General features: G+C 39.7%; 2 pseudogenes across 1 annotated transcript; one reads left to right on the top strand and one right to left on the bottom strand.

Moving 5' to 3' along the window:
* Positions 1 to 3,721: 3,721 nt before the first annotated feature.
* Positions 3,722 to 21,355, bottom strand: LOC149124965 (uncharacterized; annotated as a pseudogene). The gene is made up of 4 exons (XR_016212535.1): positions 21,284 to 21,355; positions 17,887 to 18,001; positions 16,522 to 16,614; positions 3,722 to 5,934 (listed from the first exon to the last, which is right to left on the bottom strand). The product of XR_016212535.1 is annotated as an uncharacterized LOC149124965 (transcript).
* On the top strand, positions 9,304 to 9,400 carry LOC149124966 (U2 spliceosomal RNA; annotated as a pseudogene).
* Positions 21,356 to 21,729: the final 374 nt, after the last annotated feature.

Below are 21,729 nucleotides of genomic sequence, written 5' to 3'. Positions count from 1 at the left end.
GGAACTGGCACCCATATGGGATGCCACAGCACCACAGTGCCAGCCCCGTTTTTGAATTTTAAAAAGTGAGGATTTATCTAAGAAATAAAAACTAGGAGTTTTTTTTAAAAGATGATTGAACATTTACCAACAGATTTGAATGTTTGATTATTTTTAATCATGTTATACCTGTGTGCTGTTAAATTGCTTTTCCCCAAACCATATATATTTCAAACTTCAGTGTTTTAAAACCTATTTTGCCTGGTTTTACTGTCTTCCTTTTATTGTTGCTCCATTGCCCCTGCAAAGGGAATAGTGCCTGTGCTTGGCCTGAGATTCAGTACTACATGATAGAAACCACCCTCCTCTCCCCCTCAACTTATATATATGTAGGCTCCCAAGGGCATCTCCATCCCATCTTCCAGATGAACAATTAGGAATGTGATTGGCTTCCTGGATATGGAGATAATTTATGTTGGTCCTTCTTTACATCATGAAAGATTCTATATTATGTGAACTTAAAAGCAATTTACACAAGTTCCTGACTATATATATATATATATATATATATATATATATATATAGTTCCTATATATATATACAATATATAAGTTCCTGACTATATATAATATATATGTATATATTATGTATAATATATAATATAGCTTCTAACTTGAATCCTGTTCTAGTCTTTTATTTTTTAAAGATTTATTTATTTATTTGCAATCAGAGTTACACAGAGAGGAGAGGCAGAGAGAGAGAGAGAGAGAGAGAGAGGGAGAGAAAGATCTTCCATCTGATGGTTCACTCCCTATCGGCCGCAAATACATATATATATATATGTATATGTATATACATGTGTGTGTTTCAAGTGTTTTTGGTTACCTATAAACAATTTGTTCTTACTATCCCATTGTCAATAAAGATTTTGTTTGTATATATTGTTTAGACAAGGTCATATTCAAAGTGGAGGTTCTCTCCTCCCTTCAGAGAAAGGTACCTCCTTCTTTGAAGACCTGTTCTTTCCACTGGGATCTCACTCACAGAGATCTTTCATTTATGGTTTTTTTTTTTCCAGAGTGTCTTGGCTTTCCATGCCTGAAATACTCTCATGGGCTTTTCAGCCAGATCGGAATGTCTAAACAAGATAAGAGTCGGTGAACTCAAAAGCCTTCCATAGCCTTGGAAACTCGTGACTGGTGCATAGGGAGATTACTGATGCCATAAACAGGAGTGTCAATTTGTAAAGTCAACAACAGGAGTCACTGTGCACTTACTCCTCATGTAGGATCTCTGTCCTTAATGTGCTGTACATTGAGACTTAATGCTATAATGAGTACTCAAACAATATATTTCGCTTTGTGTTTCTATGGGGGTGCAAACTGTTGAAATCTTTACTTAATGTATACTAAACTGATCTTCTGTAAAAAAAAAAAAAAAAGAAGAAGAAGAAGAAGAAATTATCAACTCCCAACTTGACTCTCACTGGGATTAAACATGACAACAGGTCTGATCTGATTTCATCATCATTTAAAAAATCATCTATTATTTTTCACTTTATGTTTCTGTGTGGCAGCAAACTGTTGAAATCTTTACTTAATGTATGCTAAACTGATCTTCTATATATAAAGAGACTTGAAAATGAATCCTCATGTGAATGGAAGGGGAGAGGGAGTGGGAAAGGGGAAGGATGCGGTGGGAGAGATGATATGGGGGGGAAGCCATTGTAATCCATAAGCTGTACTTTGGAAATTTATATTCATTAAATAAAAGTTAAAAAATAAGATTTTGTTTGTATATATTGACAATGGGATAGTAAGAACAAATTGTTTATAGGTAACCAAAAACATTTGAAACACACAACATTAAAGCTTTGAACATTTACGCTGGAGTACAAACACACAGTCAAGTTGAACATTGGGTGTAATGAGGACAAACACTGAAACACAAAGAGCCATATTTCCAAGTAAAATTAACAGTGGAGTTAAGTCCCTTCACGTTAAATTGCAAACTTGTTTCTGGAGCCAGCAAATAGCTCCTGTTTAAGTCAGACCCATAAGGAAAAAAGCATGTTCCAGGAGATCTCAAACAGGCTGTGCAGCACCAGAAAAGAAGTAAGAGCAGGAAGAAGTAAATCTTTTCAACTCTGTGACAGGCCAGGGAGCAGGGCGGTCATGGTTCTTAATAGGTAAAAAAAAAAAAAAGTATGGAGAATACAATGATTCTCAACTTCCACGGGCTGATTCTTAGCCACATCATTTTACACACACACACACACACACATACACATACACATACACACAGGCTTCAAAAAGCTCTTGGGAAATCTGAATTATGAAATTATACATGGGTTTTGAAAAAAACTCTAGCACCAAAATACACATACTTTTAATTCCACTGACTTTCTGAGGCACTCTTGTATGCAAGTGTACACATATGTACACAAACACACATACACACACACCACACTCTGATGCTTAACTGCTTCATTTAGGAATAAATGTAGACAGTGAAGGGGGAATTGGGAGTACTTGCTCACATAAGTGGAAGGGGGGCTCCTCATGCTTTTGTGCCAGATCCTTTAGATGCACTGTCTTATTTAATCCTCATGACAACCTTATGAGAAAGGGATGATTTATTTCCATTTTATGAATAATGAAACTGAGACTCAGAATAAGTTGCCTCCTAAGGTCACACAATTGCTAACTGAGCTTGGTGGATTTTAAGCTCAACTTTCTTTTTTTTTAACTTTTATTTAATGAATATAAATTTCCAAAGTACAGCTTATGGATTACATTGGCTTCCCACCCATAACGTCCCTCCCACCTGCAACCCCCCCCTTTCCCACTCCCTCTCCCCTTCCATTCACATCAAGATTCATTTTCGATTCTCTTTATATACAGAAGATCAGTTTGGCATACATTAAGTAAAGATTTCAACAGTTTGCTCCCACACAGAAACATAAACTGAAAAATACTGTTTGAGTACTAGTTATAGCATTAAATCTCAATGTACAGCACACTAAGGACAGAGATCCTACATGAGGAGTAAGTGCACAGTGACTCCTGTTGTTGACTTAACAAATTGACACTCTTGTTTATGGCATCAGTAATCACCCTAGGCTCGTGTCAAGAGCTGCCAAGGCTATGGAAGCCCCCTGAGTTCACTGACTCTGATCATATTTAGACAAGGCCATGGTCAAAGTGGAAGTTCTCTGCTCCCTTCAGAGAAAGGTACCTCCTTCTTTGATGACCCGTTCTTTCCACTGGGATCTCACTCGTGGAGATCTTTCATTTAGGTTTTCTTTTTGTTCCCCAGAGTGTCTTGGCTTTCCATGCCTGAAATATTCTCATGGGCTTTTCAGCCAGATCCGCATACCTTAAGGGCTGATTCTGAGGCCAGAGTGCTGTTTAGGACATCTGCCATTCTATGGGTCTGCTGTGTAGCTCACTTCCCATGTTGGATCATTCTCTCCCTTTTTGATTCTATCAGCTAGTATTTGCAGACACTAGTCTTGTTTATGTGATCCCTTTGGTTCTTAGTCCTATCATTATGATCAATTGTGAACAGAAATTGATCACTGGGACTAGTGAGATGGCATTGGTACATGCCACCTTGATGACATTGAATTGGAATCCCCTGGTATGTTTCTAACTCTACTGTTTGAGGTAAGTCAGTTAAGCTCAACTTTCAAACACCCATGGTGGGCATGCATATTTTGTTAGTTTAAATGTGGCCCCCAAATGAATTTCTTTTCACTGAACCATATGGTATATTTAAAACATTTTCACAGCTTCAATTCTCTCCACAACACAAGGTAACATCCTAAGTTAGGAACATTTTGATGCATTTCCCATCTCTTTTATTTTCCTTTCACACAAACTCACATGGTTCTGTAATCTTAACAATAAACTAGAGTGACAGGGCTACTGTTATGGAGTAGTAACAACTCAGTGTTCATCTGCATTGCTCTGCTTACCAGTTTGGTACATGGAGGTAACATCAATGGCTTTAGTCCCTAGTGAAGGATTACTTCACCATCACTACAACTTCTCCAATTTCTCTGTTTTTTCTGTCTCTACCTCACTTCTTGACAGATGCTCTAGCATAGGAGCTAACATTTTCTGTAGAGCCAGATAGTAAATATTTTAGGGACATACAATCTGCTGTTTCCTTGGATGGGTATTTGAGAGGTTGAATATTAAAATTTTGAGATCTCTGGACAGAAGTTTTAATAAGCAAATCAATGGACATAAGGACTATCCTGTCTGTCGCTCAAAACTATGTATTATGTGAGTGAAATTAGATGCTTATATAAAATTAGTCTTCAAGTGCATACAATGGCTTTACATCTAAACACTTAGGTACTTAACACAGTTATAAACCCAACTTACATTATTTTACATTCAGGGATTTTTCAGGGTAGTTTTTCAATGTGAATTATTTGATGGATGAACTATACTTAAAGCTTTTCCCACATTCATTACATCTAAAGGGTGTGCGGGCCAGCCACACCAATTGAACGGAACCTGAAGTAGGGAGTGGGAATGAAAAGAGGGACAAGGGCACAGAGAATGGAGCCAAGACAAAAGTCTGATCAAGGCTCATTTATTCCAGTGTCTCAGAGATATTTATGTATAACCAGCTGTAACTCAAGGCAACTCAGAAGTTAACAACACATGCAAGCAACTTATCAGGCTTTCTGCAACACAGTCATAACACAGTCAATTTTAGCAGAGTGTTCTTGTTTGATCATTCTCCTTCAACATGGGAGTATGGGACTTTTTCATCCCAGGAATTCCACAAGCCAAGACTGACTTGTCTATGACTTGTTTATGGGCTGCCTACAAAAGGGCTTCTCTCCAGTATGAGTTCTCTGGTGTTGAGTAAGAGCTGATGAATGAATGAAGGCTTTTCCACACTCACTACTTTTGTAGGGTTTCCTTCCAATGCAAATTCTTTGATGTTTAGCAAAATTTGAGCTCTGACTAAAGGTTTTCCCACATTCACTACACTCGTAGGGTTTCTCTTCAGTATGAATTCTCTGATGCTGAACAAGATGTGTGCTTTGACTAAAAGTTTTTCCACATTCACTACATTCATATGGCTTTTCCCCAGTATGAACCCTCTGGTGCTTAGTAAGGGATGAGCAGTGTCTAAAGGTTTTCCCACATTCTTGACATTTATAGGGTTTCTCTCCAGTATGAGTTCTTTGATTTTAATAAGTTCTGATAAATGAATGAATGCTTTATCACATTAATTACACTCATAGGGCTTAACTCCAGTATGAATCAACTGATGTACAAGATGTGTACTTCAGTTAAAACCCTTCCCACATTCACAGCATTCATATGGTTTTTCTTCAATGTGAATTCTCTGATGAATTGGAAGGGATGAGCTTTCTGTGAAGGTAGAGAATTCCAGTATGAGTTCTCTGATGCTTTGTTAAATTAGCTCTGTGGCTAAAAGATTTCCCACATTCATTGCAGGTATAAGATTTCTCTCCAGTGTGGACTCTCTGGCATTGAATAAGTACTGAATGGTAAGTCAAGAGTTCAACACAATCATTGCACTTAGAAGGCTTTTTCTCTTTAGACGTTTGCTTTTTCATTAAGCTTAACTTCTGTTTCAATCTTTTATCAAGTGTATGAAAGGAACAGGATCCTTTGGGAACTCTGTCTTGAGTGGTAAGAACAGACATCTGATTGTAGTTCTCCCTGTAAACGTCATGTTCATGATCAGTTTCTTCAGGTAATGAACTCATGTTGGTGAACATTTCTCTCAAGTGTCTCTCCTGACTTCCTTGAAGATTCTCTAACCAATTGTCACATTCAAGAGCTATTTCCAAGCCATTATTCTTTGTCAGTCTCTCTATTATTGCAACCTGGCAGGAATCTTCTTTGGAAAAATCTTGCACTGAAGTTGAGTCCTTGCTCTTGGGTCTTGTCTCCATGTCTGAAAGACATTGGAAATGCAAATTCCCTTCATTTTCTGTGCTCAACAGAAAGGCAATTCTAAATAGGTAAAAGTTAATGAAAGTGAAAGGCATGCCTTCACGGAGTAAGTGGATCTGACTCATTAGATGATTTGTAAAGAGAAGCAAATGGAGGGAAACAAATATTCAGTATATGCAGAGAAAATGAGTATACTCCATCCAGGAGAGAGAGAGGGAAAAGACATCTAGAAATATAGGAAAATATGGGTTATATATGAAGCAATATATCCATTTATGAGCAGACAATGAGTGCATCAGGTCAGATGGGAGAAGTAACTTTTTATACAACACACATTGCTGCAATAAATATCCAGGCAATTATCTCAGCATATAGTTATGACTTCTAAGTTCTCAGTCTTCCAATCTTACCACTTCCAAATTTAAAACCCACTGCCAGTTTAATATTCCTAACAATGCTTTTCTACTATGCTCCTCATTAGAAACCTTCTACGGTCTCCAAAAGTAATATCTAAGTAAAAAAGAGTATAAAGTAGCATGCATGGTTTGCTTTTGGTATAGGAAAAAAGAGAAGGGTAGCAATAAAAATCTTCAAAAAGATCATAGAAAATGCATATCATGAAAAAAAACCAAACAGGGTTTTTAAATCTTGCCACACCCAAATAAACATCTTTTGGGGCTGGCACTGTGGCATAGCAGGTAAAGCCAGTGCCTGAAGTTCCAGCATCCCACATGAGCACTGTTCAAGTACTGGCTACTCCACTTCCAATCCAGCTCTCTGCTATGGCCTGGGAAAGCAGTAGAAGATGGCCCAAGTCCTTGGTCCCCTGCACCTGCATAGGAGACCTGGAAGAAGCTCCTGGCTCCTGGCTTCGGATAGGCACAGCTCCAGACATTGCGGCCAATTGGGGAGTGAACCAGCAGATGGAAGACCTTTCTCTCTCTGCCTCTCCTCTCTCTGTGTAACTCTGACTTTCAAGTAAAATAAATAAATCTTTAAAAACAAAACAAAACAAAATAAACATATTTTAATTCTATTTTCCACAATGTTTGATGTACCCTGTATATACAGTATTTGGTTATATTTTCAAAAGCCAAAAGATGCGTAAAAAACTAATGAAAATGATTACTTACAGAGAAAATATCAGAACATAAGCAAGAGGGCAGGAATGAGAGCTAAACTTTTCTAAATACCTTTAATATAAATATACTGCAATTTTTGTATCTAATAAACTTTTATAAAGACAAAATAAACTGTGGTTCAAATGAATAAATATATTAGTGAAATACAAGAGCAAGTTCAGAAGTGAATTCAAGTATATGTAAGAATTAGAGATAATATGAAGGAGGTATTTCAGTTAGTGAACAAGATTTGTCTTTCCAACAAATGGTGCCATGACAATTAAACATTTGAACAATATTAAGTTAGATTTAGTTATATCTCTCCTTTTATTACACCCAAATAAATTCTATTCACCCATTTATCTACTATTCATTGATTTTATTCAATAGTATTCATATCCAATGAATATACACCATGTGCTACATACACTGTTAATCCCTGAGGAAAACCACATATAGTTCCTATGTACATGATGGAAGAGAATTTAATCTAACATTCACAAATACAAAACTATACTTGTTAAAAGTACTGAGGTACTGAGAAATCAAAGGCATATGATGCTATGAAGACAGAGCGAGAGGAGGAATATGAGGGAGACACTTCTCTGAAGGAAGTACATCACTGAGCTGAACCAAAGAAGTTGGAGCTGGGGTTTGGGATGAGCGTTTGAAATAATAAGTACACAAGTGGTCCGGTGATGTGGTGTAGCAGGTAAAGCTGCCTCCTGCAGTGCCAGCATCCCATATGGGTGCTGGTTCGAGTCCCAGCTGTTCCACTTCCAATCCAGGTCTTGCTGTGGCCTGGGAAAGCAGAAGATGGCTCAAGTCCTTGGGCCCCTGAACCCATGTGGGAGACCCAGAAGAAGCTCCTGGCCCCCGGCTTCAGATTAGTAAAACTCTGGACATTGTGGCCATCTGGGGAGTGAAGCAGTGGATGGAAGACCTCTCTCTCTTGCCTCTACCTCTCTGTAACTCTGTCTTTCAAATAAATAATCTTTAAAAAAATAGGTACACAAGCACTGATGTGAGTGTTGCAGGTGGAGGGAAGGAAATGTAGGAAAGCCTTGCAGGGAGGGGGACATCCAGGAAAAGCACAGTGCAAAGATGGGCTCTGCCATCAGAACATATGAATCTGAATCCCAGCTCTGCCTTTTACAGGGGCAGCAGGGACCATCACCTGCTGCCACCCAGGATCCCCTCTAGCAGGAAGCTGGGATTAGGAGCACAGCCAGAATCTAAATCCAGGCTCTCTGATATGGGATGCAGGTGTCTTAACCACAAGGCCAAATGGCTGTCCTTGATCTAATCCTTAATTAACCACCTCCTGCTTAGTTTGAGCGTCTCATAGCAGAACAGTCATAATTATATCTGACAAGGATTGTAAATATAAAATACTTCTCCCTTTTCCAACTATCTATCTAGGTAATAATGGATTTTCTTCATACACTTAAACTAGAACAACAGCATATCACAGGTGCTGGTACCATGGCACAATGGGTTAGGATGTGGCCTGTGATGCCAGCATATCATATCTGAGTGCTGGTTAGGATTGCAGTTGCTCGGCTTCCAATACAGCTCCCAGCTAATGTGCTTGGGAAAGCAGTGGAGGATAGCTCAAGTACTTGGGCCCCTGACACCCAAGTGGGAAACCTAGATAGAACTCCTGGCTTCTGGTTTCAGCCTGGACTAGCTACAGCCATTGTGACCATCTGTGCGGTTAAAGCAACAGATGGAAGATCTCCCTCCCCTTCTCCTCCTTCAAATAAAAAAATCTTTAAAAAAACATAAAATAACCCCAACATATCACAAAAAACTACATTCAGAAGCAACTATGAGAATAATTATCTTTGATGAAGCCATATTTTGGAGATATTTACAGAAATGTGAAAAAAAAGAAATCCTGTATGGGTGTTGATTTGAGTCCCAGCTGCTCCAATTCTGATCCAGCTCCCTTCTAATGAGCCTGTGAAAGCAGCAGAGAATGTCCCAAGTCCTTGGGCCTCTGTACTCACATGGGAGACCTGGAAGAAGCTCCAGGCTCCTGGCTTTGGCCTGGCCCAGCCCCGGTCATTATGGACATTTGGGAAGTAAACTAGCACATGTAAGACTTCTCTCTTTCTCTGTAACTCTGCCTTCCAAATAAATAAAATAAATCTTTAAAAAAGGCAAGAAAACTACAAAAACCCATCACTCTTATAGGTAACATATTTTTGTTCATAAAATTTTCTTCATAAAAATTGTAATGCATTATCACTTCTCAGCCTTTTGGCTAAGATCAAGTGTAGTAAAAATTGTAATGCAGTAGAGGGTAATGGGTTTACAATTATTTTAAAATTAATAGCTTATTTTTGCTCAGTCTTAATTTTTTTAATATTTCCTCCTTTGTTGATTTATTTATTTACTTGAGAGGCATAACTACAGACAGAGAGAGGGAGAGACAGAGAAAGTTATCCACCATTCACTGGTTCACTCCCCAAATGACTGCAATGGCTGGAGCTGGGCCAGGCTGAAGCCAGGAGCTAGAAGTTACTTCCTGGTAACCCACGTGGGTGCAGGGGCCCAAGCAGTTGGGCCATCCTCCACTGCTTTCCCAGGCCATAGCAGAGAGTGGGATCAGAAGTAGAGCAGCTGGGACTAGAACCAGTGGCCATATGAGATGCAGGCACTGAAGGTGGATGCTTAACCTACTGTGCCACAAAACTGGAACCTTAGTTTTAATTTCTAATGTGGTAAATTTTAGTAGATATCACCTGTATGGACAAAAGCTCTTTATAGTCTTCAATAATTTTTAGTTACACTAGGTTTATGGATGCGAAAACATTCAAGAACTGCTAAGACACAGCCTGGAGAAGGAGGGAAAACAGGGGAGGTAAAAATGTGAAAATGAGTAAAAGCCAGAGTTTTACAAGATTTTGTCAGCTTCAAGGATTTTGGTCAGTAAGCCAATGGATGTGAGAATCCTTGAAGTGTTTGGAGCAAAGGGATAACTTGATTTGACTTGATTTTGAAAACGTCACTCTCAGTACAATGTAGAGAATGAAATGCATGGGGCAAAGGCAGAATTGGGGAGATTTATCATAACCATTCGGGCAAACAACAGGCATATGGGTGTTAATAGTGCATGAGTATTTGCTAATTACATTAAAATGTAATTAAGTAAATGTGTTCATGCATAAAGGAGAGGAGGAAATGTAAAAACTGTTCACAGAGTTCTGGCATGTACAATTTCATAAGGCAGAGAGTATCAGTAAGACAATTACTGGAAAAGGATCCTGTTTGCATGGGAATTTGGGCATATTTCAGGCATTCAGTTTTTTTTTTTTTTTTTTTTTTTTTGACAGGCAGAGTGGACAGTGAGAGAGACAGAAAGAAAGGTCTTCCTTTGCCGTTGGTTCACCCTCCAAAGGCCACCGCGGCCGGCGTGCTGCAACTGGCGCACTGTGCTGATCCGATGGCAGGAGCCAGGTGCTTCTCCTGGTCTCCCATGGGGTGAAGGGCCCAAGCACTTGGGCCATCCTCCACTGCACTCCTGGGCCACAGCAGAGAGCTGGCCTGGAAGAGGGACAACCGGGACAGAATCTGGTGCCCCAACCAGGACTAGAACCCAGTGTGCCGGTGCTGCAAGGTGGAGGATTAGCCTAGTGAGCCGCAGCGCCGGCCTCAGGCATTCAGTTTTAAGCATGTTTTACTTAGATGTCTTTGACATAGCAAATAAAGGCATCAAATAGTTATACTGTTCAGAACAGGCTCTGAGGAGAGGCCTAGGATGGAAATAGCAATTTGGAACTTATCTGGATAGATGATAGTGGGTTGTGGGAATGATTAGACGACTAAGGGGAAGGTAGAAGCTACAGGTAGATGACCTGTTGGCCAAGTCTGACTGCTATGTTGTGTTTGGCCCATACTGTTTATGCAAATTAAAAACAATTAGTTGCCAACATTTAAAAATAGGGAGATTTTACAAAGTAATCTAAATTTTGATCATGTCTTGAAAGTTACCATAGAATGATACTCTATGTCAACAACCAGTGAGGGCAGGAATTGGCAACAGTCACCTGCTACCTACTTTTCTAAATAAAGCTTTATTGGAATATAGTCATACACATTTATTTTTATTCATTGTTGAAGCTGCTTTCACATGATCAGGGTGGGTTGAATGGTTGTGAAGACAACATGTGCCACAAAATTCACTGTTTGCCATCTAGCACTTTATATCAAAGTCTGCCTGCCCTTGAGTGACAGTGAGTTGACTGAAGGCTTTTACTTTCAGTTGAGGCATGTATTCTAGCTTCCAGCACCAACCCAGCTCGCTTCACTTAGTAATATTACATGACAGCCATCTAAGCACTCAAGTTTACAGCTATTTGTACAGAGGAGAGGAAATTAAAATCAAAGTCTGAACAATTCAAACATCTAACTGCTCTAAAAAGAAGGCTAAGAGGATGCTCCCAGAGGAGTAAGAGGTGACTCCAAATGGATGAAGGATTTCAAGGAAAAATCAGGGATGGTTCAATGTGCGCAAAACAATCAATGTGATTCACCACATTAACAGACTGCAGAAGAAAAACCATATGATTATCTCAATAGATGCTGAGAAAGCATTTGATAAAATACAACACCCTTTCATCATGAAAACTCTAAGCAAACTGGGTATGGAAGGAACATTCCTCAATACAATCAAAAGCAATTTATGAAAAACCCACGGCCAACATCCTATTGCATGGGGAAATGCTGGAAGCATTTCCATTGAGATCTGGTACCAGACAGGGATGCCCACTCTCACCACTGCTATTCAATATAGTTCTGGAGGTTCTATTAGGAGCTATTAGGCAAGAAAAAGAAATTAAAGGGATACAAATTGGGAAGGAAGAACTCAAACTATCCCTCTTTGGAGATGATATGATTCTTTATTTAGGGGATCCAAAGAACTCTACTAAGAGACTATTGGAACTCATAGAAGAGTTTGGCAAAGTAGCAGGATATAAAATCATTGCACAAAAATCAACAGCCTCTGTATACACAGGCGATGCCATGGCTGAGGAAGAACTTCTAAGATCAATCCCATTCACAATAGCTACAAAAACAAACAAATACCTTGGAATAAGCTTAACCAAGGACGTTAAAGATCTCTACGATGAAAATTACAAAACCTTAAAGAAAGAAATAGAAGAGGGTACCAAAAAATGGAAAAATCTTTCATGCTCATGGATTGGAAGAATCAATATCATCAAAACGTCCATTCACCCAAAAGCAATTTATACATTCAATGCAATACCAATCAAGATACCGAAGACTTTCTTCTCAGATCTAGAAAAAATGATGCTGCAATTCATATGGAGACACAGGAGACATCGAATAGCTAAAGCAATCTTGTACAACAAAAACAAAGCTGGAGACAGCACAATACCGGATTTCAGGACATACTACAGGGAAGTTGTTATCAAAAGAGCAGGGTACTGGTACAGAAACAGATGGATAGACCAATGGAGCAGAATAGAAACACCAGAAATCAATCCAAACATCTACAGCCAACTCATATTTGATCAAGGATCCAAAACCAATCCCTGGAGTAAGGATAGTCTATTCAATAAATGGTGCTGGGAAAATTGGATTTCCACATGCAGAATCATGAAGCAAGACCCCTACCTTTCACCTTACACAAAAATCCACTCAACATGGATTAAAGACTTAAATCTATGACCCGACACCATCAAATTATTAGAGAGCATTGGAAAAACCCTGCAAAATATAGGTACCAGCAAAGACTTCTTGGAAAACACCCCAGAAGCACAAGCAGTCAAAGCCAAAATTAACATTTGGGACTACATCAAATTGAGAAGTTTCTGTACTGCAAAAGAAACAGTCAGGAGAGTGAAGAGACAACCGACAGAATGGGAAAAAATATTTGCAAACTATGCAACAGATAAAGGGTTGATAACCAGAATCTACAAAGAGATCAAGAAACTCCACAACATCAAAACAAACAACCCACTTAAGAGATGGGCCAAGGACCTCAATAGACATTTTTCAAAAGAGGAAATCAAATGGCCAACAGATACATGAAAAAATGTTCAAGATCACTAGTAATCAGGGAAATGCAAATCAAAACCACAATGAGGTTTCACCTCACCCCGGTTAGAATGGCTCACATTCAGAAATCTACCAACAATAGATGCTGGAGAGGATGTGGGGAAAAAGGGACACTAACCCACTGTTGGTGGGAATGCAAACTGGTTAAGCCACTATGGAAGTAAGTCTGGAGATTCCTCAGAAACCTGAATATAACCCTACCATACAATCCAGCCATACCACTCCTTGGAATTTACCCAAAGGAAATTAAATTGGCCAACAAAAAAGCTGTCTCCACATTAATGTTTATTGCAGCTCAATTCACAACAGCTAAGACCTGGAACCAAAATGGGACATGTACTCTATAGAATACTATACAGCAGTCAAAAAGAATGAAACCCGGTCATTTGCAACAAGATGGAGGAATCTGGAAAATATTATGCTGAGTGAATTAAGCCAGTCCCAAAGGGACAGATATCATATGTTCTCCCTGATCGGTGACAAATAACTGAACAACAAAGGGGAAACCTGTTGCAGTGAAATAGACACTATGAGAAACAGTGACTTGATCAGCTCTTGTCCTGACTGTTGATGTACAATGTAATACTTTATCCATTTTAATATTTGTTTATTCTAGTACTATTGGTTGAACTCTGTAATTAACACACAATTATTCTTAGGAGTTTAAATTTTAACTGAAAAGTCATCCCTGTTAAATATAAGAGTGGGAATAAGAGAGAGAGGAGATGTACAATTTGGGACATGCTCAATCAGACTTGCCCCAAATGGTGGAGTTAGAAAATTGCCAGGGGATTCTAATTCAATCCCATCAAGGTGGCATGTACCAATGCCATCTCACTAGTCCAAGTGATCAATTTCAGTTCACAATTGATCACACTGACAGGTCTAAGAGTCAAAGGGATCGCACAAACAAGACTAGTGTCTGCTAATGCTAACTGATAGAATCAAAAAGGGAGAGAACAATCCAACATGGGAAGCGGGATACACAGCAGACTCATAGAATGGCAGATGTCCTAAATAGCACTCTGGCCTCAGAATCAGCCCTTAAGGCATGCGGATCTGGCTGAAGAACCCGTGGAGAGTATTTTAGGCATGGAAAGCCAAGACACTCTGGAAAAAAAAAAAAAGTAGACCTAAATGAAAGATCTCTGCGAGTGAGATCCCAGTGGAAAGAACAGGGCCATCAAAGAAGGAGGTACCTTTCTCTGAAGGGAGGAGTGAACTTCCACTTTGACTATGACCCTGTTGGAATAAGATCGAAGTCGTCGAACCCAAAAGGCTTCCATAGCCTTGGCAACTCATGACTAGAGCCTAGGGAGACTACTGACGCCATAAACAAGAGTGTCAAAATGTTAAGTCAACAACAGGAGTCACTGTGTACTTACTTCTCATGTGGGATCTGTCCTTAATGTGTTGTCCAATGTGAAGTAATGCTATAACTAGTACTGAAACAGTATTTTTATACTTTGTGTTTCTGTGTGGGTGAAAACTGATGAAATCTTTACTTAATATATCATGAATTGATCTTCTGTATATAAAGAGAATTAAAAATGAATCTTGATATGAATGGAATGGGAGCAGGAGATGGGTGGGGTGCGAGTGGGAGGGAAATTATGGGGGGGAAAGTCAATGTAATCCATAAACTGTACTTTGGAAATTTATATTTACTAAATAAAAAGAAAAGAAAAACTGCCGCCTGCAGTGCTGGCATCCCATATGGGTGCCGATTCAAGTCCTGGCTGCTCCACTTCTGATCCAGCTCTCTGCTATGGCCTGGGAAAACAGCAGAAGATGGCTCAAGTACTTGGGCCCCTGCACCCACGTGGGAGACCCGGAAGAAACTTCTGGCTCCTGGCTTCAGATCACTGCAACTCTGCCCCTTTGTAGCCAAATACGGAGTGAACTTGTGGATGGAAGACTTTTCTCTCTCTTTCCCTCTCATTTTCTTTAACTGTACCTCTCAAGTAAATATATATATGTTATAGCATTTTACACCAGTCAGACTGATGAAAATAACAAATCTGAAAACATTAACTGTTGGCCAGCATGGCAGTAGGAGTTTTACATCCCTAATAAAGCTAAATCTGTGGCACATTAAGTCTCAGTAATTCTTCTTCCTGTTACCCACCCTAAACCAACTATCCACATGAATATATAAGGAGCCAATAAATGGATGATCATTGCAACTCTGCTACTAATAGTACAGAAATAAAAAATAAACTGCTGAGTTTATTTATATAGTCGACTTACTCCATAACAGTTAAAATAAATATGATTATTATGTGTTAAAACATAGCTTAATACAGACAACAGAAGGAAAAAATAACAAAATATATATATATTGTTTTATGTACACACATAACTGTATATGTGTGTATACATACATATGGATGCAAACAGGGAAGTGATTCATATCAATTTCAAGATATAGTGTTATTTCTAGTAGAGGAAGAGAATGAAAGGGTTTTAACTGAGTCTAATATTTTTTATTTCTTAAGTAAAAGATATCACACATTCATAAGAATGGCTCAAATGAAGATAGACAGTTAGGTGTTGATAAACATGTGGAACAAATAGAACTGACAAATTGTGCTGGTGGGTATCTAGAATGATGATGTTGCAAACCTCTTTGGTGTTACCTACTAAAAATGAACACACACCTACCTCATCGCTTAATAATTCTAATTGTATATATCCAATAGGACTGCATGTATGTGTTCACCAAGACATATAAAGAATATAAATAGCAGCAACGTTAGCCCCAAACTGGAAACTATTCAAATTCCTACCTTCAGGAGAATGGATAAACGGTATACTGACATAATGGAAGCATGTACAACAATGAGAATGAGGGAAATACAATGATATGCACAAGCTAATGTTCTGCAAAGGAAGCCAGACACAGGAATATATACAATATGGTTTCATTTATGTGAAGCTCAAGAGCAGTCAAAATTAGTCTATGGTGTATCCAGTTAGGATCAGGTTACCCTTGGGAGAAGAGAGGAGACACAAAGAGGGGCCTGTAGGGGTGCTGCCGAGTTGTTTTCCTGATCTAGCCACTGGGTACATGGATGTGTTTACTTTGTGAAAATTAGGACTGTACAGTTAAGATGCAGTTATAATGCTTTTATGCATTTTATATTGTGAAGAAAGAGGCAAATGAGGCAAAATATTACCATGTATTTAATCTTGGTGATGGATACACACATATTACTTTCTTTTCTGGACTTCTGTATGTATTTGAAATGATTTAGAATTTAAAAGATTTAAAAAAATAAAGTCACATTACACTCCTAATATTCTTCCTTGGTCAGTGAAAATGCCAATTCTTCACTGTCCTGCTGGACTGTCATGTCTAAAGATAGCCGACTCACCTTGATAGCTGCTACTGGGCACTTTTCTCTCAAGCATCAATGGCTCTTTTCCATTCTCCAAATCGTAGCTCTCAGGTTTGGAAATGGGAAGCCCTATTCATAAAAAAAGAAAAGGAAAGAAAGAAGAAATGGGTCTTAGCTACTTGTGGTATGCATAAAGATCTACAGCATAGTTTCCACCCCCTTGAGCTACAAAGAAGACAAGTTATTACAGAAAGATCTGCAGTAAATGGACTGGTAATAAGTAGCTAAATGGATTTGTACAGATGAATGGTTCATCAGTCAAAAGATGAGAATGTCTTTTAATTGTGTCAGGAAATTCCAGAGAGATATTACATATTAGTCCTATCTTAGGAAAGAAAATGGAAAAAGTGGGACCTCATGGCAGCAGGACAAAATTGTGACTCCAGTAATTAGAAATTTTGTCTGGTTTTTACTTCCCTCCTTCTTTTTTTTTTTTTTTTTTTTTTTTTTTTTTTTTTTTTATTTTTGACAGGCAGAGTGGACAGTGAGAGAGAGAGACAGAGAGAGAAAGGTCTTCCTTTGCCGTTGGTTCACCCTCCAATGGCCGCCGCTGCAGCCGGCGCACCGCGCTGATCCGATGGCAGGAGCCAGGATCCAGGTGCTTTTCCTGGTCTCCCATGGGGTGCAGGGCCCAAGCACCTGGGCCATCCTCCACTGCACTCCCTGGCCATAGCAGAGAGCTGGCCTGGAAGAGGGGCAACCGGGACAGAATCCGGCGCCCCAACTGGGACTAGAACCCGGTGTGCCGGCGCCGCAAGGTGGAGGATTAGCCTATTGAGCCACGGCGCCGGCTCACTTCCCTCCTTCTTCAGGTAGTAGTAGGAGTTTCTGATGGAATTTGCTATGTGAGGTTTGGAAACATATGCATATAGGTTTGCATACACACACACACACACACACAGGCAAAGGATCCAGAAGAGGCCAGAGAGTCCTTGGCTTTTCTGGCTCCAGTGCTGGGCTTGTGACCCTATTTGCAGGCATTTTTCTGTTTTTGCTGAGCTCTCTAACAGGAAGAATACCATAGCTGTGGGGTTGCCAATGGCCATCTCTGCCATGTGGGAGTTGTAAGAATAAAGCTGAGTGAAGCCCAGCCAACTGACTGAAAATAGACAAAAGAAATCCTAATGATACATTCGATTCCTTGAACCAAGATGTGGATTTTGTTTCTGTCACTTGAATCCAGACTCAGAGGAAGCACACACATTTTACCAAGAACATAAAGCAGAAACAGATTTTTCTCAACGTTCAAAGAATGGACACTTTGTTAAGCTGTTTTTACTTTTATAAAGTGATGACATCCTCCTGAGTAGGTTTCAAGTCAGAGAGCGAGTCTGTTCTTACACAGTGAGATCAGGTTCCTGTAGTTCTCCAGCATCACTGCCCTTTGTGTAGGGCCCAGCTTCTCCCACTCTTCTGGTGTGAAGTCCATGGCCATGTCCTTGAATGTCACTGTTGTCTGGGACACAAAATACACTTTTGGTCAGTTACATGTGACAGCCTCTTTGTCATCCCTCACTTTCTGCATAGACCACTGCTTAAAAGGAGCAAAAATACCAAAGGAGAAACAAAGAAAGCATAGGAAACAGAAATATAAAAGTCACTTGGTGGGGCCAGCACTGTGTCATAGCTGGTAAAGTGCTGGCATCCCATATGGGTGCCAGTTCGAGTCCCAGCTGCTCCACTCCCAATCCTGTTCTCTGCTATAGCCTGGGAAAGCAGTAGAAGATGGCCCAAGTCCTTGGGCCCCTACACCCATGTGGGAGATCCAGAAGAATCTCCTGGCTCCTGGCTTCAGATTGGCTCAGTTCTGGCCATTGGGGCCATCTGGGGAATGAACCAGCAGATGGAAGATTGATCTCTCTCTCTTTCTGCCTCTCTGTAACTCTGCCTTTCAAATAAACAAATCTTAAAAGTCACTTGGCAAGAAGAATTCAAAACATAGATATTAAATGTGAATGAGTAAATTTCCTTATTAAAAGGTTTTTTGTTTGTTTTCTAAAAAGCATTATCCTGTTCACATAATAGTTCACCCAAACAAAATATTATTGCCAAAGCTGGAGACTAGAAAGGAAATGGAAGGAAATACAATACAATAGATGCCTATAGTAGTGCAAGCTCAAACAAAAATATGGGAAAATATACATCAGTAGGGAGAGGTGAGAAAGTAATATTACCTTTACATTTCTAGTCTGTGCTGTTCTTTCTTGTTAAATAGGCTAGAAAATTTTGCAAGTAAAAGATAAAAAATAGCCTAGTCAAATTCTAACAAGAAAAAGACCTGCAAAACCAGAGGTGTTTTAATTTCTCTAACAGTTTCCAACCATCCTGATGCTACAACAATCTTGAATCCAGTATCACAGGGTTGGAATGGATGAAGTAATCACCCTCCCTCTACTACCTGAACCCTGACATTCCCTCTAGCCCTGATCCCTGGCCACTTTCATTGAGTCGGTATAGTATGGGTAGCACTGACTCTTGGGTGATATATGTTTGTAGGGTATGTGTAAGTCTATTCCACACAGAGTTCCACATAGAGTTGACCAGTAACTGGTTCAGATATGGGAAAATTAACTTGATAGAATTAATCTCAGCACTTCTGCCAGAATTTCTAGGAAAGAAGCTGCCTCCTTTCTCTGGCCCTCAACATGAGAAGATGTAAGTAAGCCTAAACCTGTTTGTAGCCAGTGCTGGAGGAAAATTGTGCTTGAGAGCAAAACCCATGGAGAAAAAGAAAGCTTTGTGAAATGAAGAGAATAGGTTTTAACATTATTTCTTGGGCCCCACATCTGGCCAGACCTCAATTTTTCAATAACATTTTAGTCAATAAATACCTCTCTTTGCTTAAGCCAGTTTTTTTCATCAGCTCCAACTGACTAATAAAGTCTTCAAGAGTAATGTAAGGTGGCTGAGAAGCCAATGGAAGACAGCAAGTATATAAAGGACCTGCAAACTCACTTGCATACACACTGCCAGTGTCTAGTAATTACTGTGTATGCCCTGGATCACAATGGCCAAGAGAAAGGCAAAGGAATCTTTGGGTTGTAGCACTCCACACACAACATGGACAGCTCCCTTTCTCCTCAGCTCCTTCAAATAAAACTTTTCAAAATGTATAAACTTGAAAGACAAACACAATGATCACCCATATGGTATGACTACCACCTAAATTCAGCAATTTAAAAAATATATATTTATTTGAAAGGCAGAGCAACAGGGAGAATGAGAGAGGACGAGGGAGTGGAGGGGAGAGAGAGTGAGAGTGAGAGTGAGAGTGAGAGTGAGAGTGATCGATCCTCCATTCACTGGTTAACTCCTGAAATGTCCACAACAGTCAATGCTGAGCCAGGAATTCTATCCAGGTCTCCCATGTGGGTGGCAGCAGCCCAAGCACGATCAGCAGGAAGCTGGGCTGGAAGTGGAGGAGCTGCGACTCAAGCTAGCACTCCAATACATGATGCTCACGTCAGAAGCAGAAGCTTAACCCACTGTGTCATAATGTTAGCCCCAACAATTCTTAATATTAGCTATTCTGGCCCTTTGGGGGGAAGGGCAACAACTTAAAATTGCAGACACACTACCTCAGCATACTTTATCTTGGAGGGCTGAATTCTAATTGTGACCGCTGGATTCTCATAGGCCTTCCTTTTAACTATCTGGACACTTGTTTTTAGAATCACATCAGCATTTAAGGTGCTTTCCTAAATTCCTTCAAAGGCATATGCGTGTTGTTTCCCCATAGAAAAACAAGTTTTAAGTGACATGTACCACATTATCTGCAAAATAGTTTCCCACATGACCAAACAGAAATTAGCACAGCAGGTAGAAAGAGGAAAATACTGCTTATTTGTCTGCCAAAAAATAAATATGGATGGAGAAGAAAGGAACCACGGGTAAGTAGGAGACATTTTCTTTAAAGTTATTTTTTTTAACTTTTATTTAATGAATATAAATTTCCAAATTACAGCTTATGGATTACAATGGCTTCCCCCCTATAACGTCCCTCCCACCCGCAACCCTGCCCTTTCTCACTCCCTCTCCCCTTCCATTCACATCAAGATTCATTTTCGATTCTCTTTATATACAGAAGATCAGTTTAGCATACATTAAGTAAAGATTTCAACAGTTTGCTCCCACACAGAAACATAAAGTGAAAAAGATGATTTTTTAAATGATGATGAAATCAGATCAGACCTATTGTCATGTTTAATCCCAGTGAGAGTCAAGTTGGGAATTGATAATTTTTTTTTTTTACAGAAGTTCAGTTTAGTATACATTAAGTAAAGATTGCACCCCCATAGAAATACAAAGTGAAATATACTGTTTGAGTACTCATTATAGCATCAAATCTCAATGTACAGCACATGAAGGACAGAGATCCTACATGAGGAGTAAGTGCACAGTGACTCCTGTTGTTAACTTTACAAATCGACACTCCTGTTTATGGCATCAGTAATCTCCCTATGCTCCAGTCACGAGTTTCCAAGGCTATGGAAGCCTTTTGAGTTCTCCGACTCTTATCTTGTTTAGACAAGGTCATAGTCAAAGTGGAGGTTCTCTCCTCCCTTCAGAGAAAGGTACCTAGTAGGAGACATTTTCTACTGAGCCCTTTGTAATCGCCTAGAACTCAGCTCTCTATAGAGTGGCTCTAGTGGACAAAGAAACTCCGTATCACAAAGGAATGCACCTGTACTTTGAGAAGTAAGGTGGGATTTCCACAATCATTAGTGCCCACGCTCACCTGGGATCTGGCTGTGAGGTGCAGAGCTGCCACTTCACCTTCTTCTGCACTCTTTTCTTGGGAAAGAGGAGACTCCTGGAACAACAGAGCAAAGGGCAAGGAAGCAGTAATGATGGGGCCTCAGCCACTCTTGTCTTCAGAACTGCAAGTCTAAAAATCCTGCTTCCACACAAAATGTGCTCCCTACAAACACTGAGACTGAAGGGAGCCCAAGTCAACCCACTGCCTTCCAAGACCATGGAAAATGTTCATGAATATTCCTACTTCGGGTTTATATATGAACACATTCTAGAAGGTGGCACTCTCTGATCCAGAAATTAGAACACATCAGTTTCTTTTGTTGGAGAAGTAGGCTCCATGGCCCTCAAAACTTATTCCACATGCTTATTTAAAATGTAGACTGCTGGAGCCGGTGTTGTGGCATAGCTGGTAAAGCCGCCACCTGC

Source organism: Oryctolagus cuniculus, chromosome 8 (assembly GCF_051225735.1).
Source record: "Oryctolagus cuniculus isolate XC-2025 breed Fujian yellow rabbit chromosome 8, ASM5122573v1, whole genome shotgun sequence".
Classification (NCBI taxonomy): Eukaryota; Metazoa; Chordata; class Mammalia; order Lagomorpha; family Leporidae; genus Oryctolagus; species Oryctolagus cuniculus.
The sequence above is the reverse complement of the archived record's forward strand: the minus strand, read 5'-3'. Positions and strand labels throughout refer to the sequence as shown.